Here is a 3086-nt window from a genome sequence, read left to right as displayed (position 1 = left end):
CTTAAGATTCCCTGTCCCTCTGCCACTCCTCTCACTGATGCTCACTTTCTGTCTCTCTCTCTCCTTCATTCATAAATAAATAAATAAATAAATAAACAAACAAATAAATAAATCTATCTTTAAAAAATAAAAGCTAAAATACATGCTTTTCTTTGGGTTAATGTCCAGTAGTAGAAATACTGATATTTCTATATTTTTGGGCGGAGCTTCTATACTGATTTCCATAGTGGCATTATGAAATACATTCCCATCAGCAGTGCATGAGGGTTCCCTTTTCTTCATAGCCTCACCAACATTTCTTAATTTTAATTTCTTTTTTATTTTAGTTATTGTGACAGTTATAGTGTTATCTTATTTAGTTTTAATTTATATTTCCATGATAATTAGTGACATTGAGCATCTTTCATGTGTCTGTTGCCTATCTGACATGTCTTTTTGAGATAAATGTTGATTCAGGTTCTCTACCCATTTTTTAATGTATTATTTGTGTTTCTTTGGTGTTGAGTTATGCAAGGCCTTTATGTACTTTGGACATCAACCCCTTGTTGTATATATCCAACAATATATTTGCAATATTTTCTCCCATTATATACTTCACCTTTTATTTTGTTGGTAGTTTCCTTTTCTGTGCAAAAAGTTTTATTTGTATGAATTCAAAAATATATATGCACTCCTATGTTTATTTACAATAGCCAAGGATATGAAGCATCCCGAGTATCCATTGAAAGACTAATTGATGATAAAGAAAATGTGGTACAGATATATGTGAAAATAATCACATATATGTATACATATGTGAGATTGTGATGTTACATGGAATAATAGATCAGAGAAACATAAATACCACGTAATTTCACTCATGTGTGTACTTAAGAAATAAACATAAATAGAAGAGACAGATGAAGAAAAACCACCCCAGACTCTTAAATACAAGGAAGAAACCCGTGTTTGCCAATGAGGAGGAGGTAGGGGATGGGTGAAATAGATAAAGGAGTTAAAAATACACTTTTCAGGATGAGCTCTGAGATATATATATATAATTGTTGAATGATTATATTGCACATTTGCACACCTGAGAATAAAATAACAACACCATATGTTAATTATATTTCAATTAAAAAATAAAAGAAATAAAAAAAAGAAAAAATGAAATATGATCGCTGTCTTTAAGGGGCTTATATTCTACTACAAGGGGTAAAGCACAGCTGCAAAGCAAGGTCAAAAGTATTGTCATAAATAATATGTAAATAATGTCCTGGGAATTCAAAGTGGAAGATGATCACTTGTGACTGTCACAGTGGCGAGAGTTGACTGGTAAAATCAGAGAAGACTTTGTAGAGAAATGCCACTTAAATTGGCTTTCTCCAGGGAAAGATAGAATTTCTACACATGGGTTTCATGGGGAAATTCTAGGCAGAAAGAACACCAGGAAAAGCACAGGAAAATGAAGCAGTGTTCAAATCACACTGAGCAGAGTGTGTCTTCATGGAGAGGGGGCAACAAAAAATGCACAGGTGGATTGGAGTCAGAGCTTTCCTCTGAGCACAAAGCACTCTGGCTTTGAACCCACTGCCCGTGCTGAAAATCCCTGGGGCTGGTTCTCCTTCTAATTGGTCATGTCAGTATTCTTCAATAATAAAATTGTTGCACTGTTGTCTGCTTTTATCTACCTGCTCGGAAAGTGCACAGCTCAGAGCCATGTGTCCTGGGTCCTGTTCTAGTTTTCACTACTAACTAGCATTGTGACCTTGGACAAACCACTTAGGGCCTTCCATGCTCTGCTTACTTATCTGTAACACCAGAGGTCAGAACTATTTGTAAAGTTCCATTTGCTTACAAAGCTGTAGTATTTCATCTGGTTCTTCTGTCCTATTAGTCTCTCAACCAGGTCTCTCTACTGCATGTGATTTGAACCAACATCCTGCCTACTTTTCAGTACAACCCATTGTTGGATCTGTAGAGGTCCAATAAATAACACTCTATTTCTACCTCCTGTGTTTGAACTAATTGATAATCAAGATATAGAAATAGATGGTTAAGCCCTCAGCTTTATATAGACAGCCTAATTGGCTCCTTAATCTTGCATCACTCACATGAATATACTCCTCATCACAAGTAGTGCTGAGCAACCTCTGCCTCCTAGCACAGGAAAGAGCCTACTTTTATTAGATTTCTTGTGTGTGAGCAGGTTGGAAAGCATGTGCCCTGTGGGTAATTTGGTTCTGGATAAAAAACAAAACAAAACAAGTAAAACAAAAACCAACAAAATATTAGAAGGGGCTGAGCTGATCATGCTCAGTGATGTCTCTTCAGGTCACTAATCATAGTGAGAAAACAGTCAGAGAGAAGTCAAGAATATTACTCTACTCATTAGTGCTCAAACTTCATCAGATGCCACTTCACATGGAAGGCTTGTGAAAATACAGATTTCTGGGTTCTGTCCCCAGTTTTGTAATTCAGTAGTTCTGGGTGAAGCCCAGATCTTGTCCTTCTAACAAGTTCCGAGATGATGCTGGTTCTCCTGGGACCACACTTTTAAATTAAAAATTTCAAATACATTTGAAAATGCTATAGGAGGCAGGATGGTGGAAAAGTGTGGGACCTCCTTTCATCTGATCCCTTGAATTTAGCTAGTTAACTATGAAAGCATTCTGAACACCCATGAATTCAAACTGGATGTCGAAAAAAAATATCTGGAACTTAACAAGTAGAAAAGTGACCACATTTTGCAAGGTAGGAGGTGCATAGAAGTGAATTTGAGGGGATATATTGGAAGGTAAATGGCAGGGAGCGGGTAGCCTGTGTAAGCTGGCTAATGAAAAGTGATTACAACCCCCTAGGGCAAAATCGTAACCCTTGGACATCTGCTCCAGTGGGAGACATCACTGCCTGAAGGAGCTCAGGTGTTGAAATAGGCAGAATTCTAGGTGGGACAGTGTGGTCTCAGGATCCCTGGAGTCACAGAATTAACAAAGGTGCCTGAACTGGTGGAATTCCCAAGCAGTGGAACAGAGAAACTAGTTAGGGTTGGCCAGCCCAGGATGGGGCTCTCAAGACTGATTGCCATAGACCAGTAGCTGGGATGA

This window comes from Canis lupus, chromosome 27 (assembly GCF_011100685.1).
Source record: "Canis lupus familiaris isolate Mischka breed German Shepherd chromosome 27, alternate assembly UU_Cfam_GSD_1.0, whole genome shotgun sequence".
In the NCBI taxonomy this organism is placed as follows: domain Eukaryota; kingdom Metazoa; phylum Chordata; class Mammalia; order Carnivora; family Canidae; genus Canis; species Canis lupus.
The sequence above is the reverse complement of the archived record's forward strand: the minus strand, read 5'-3'. Positions refer to the sequence as shown.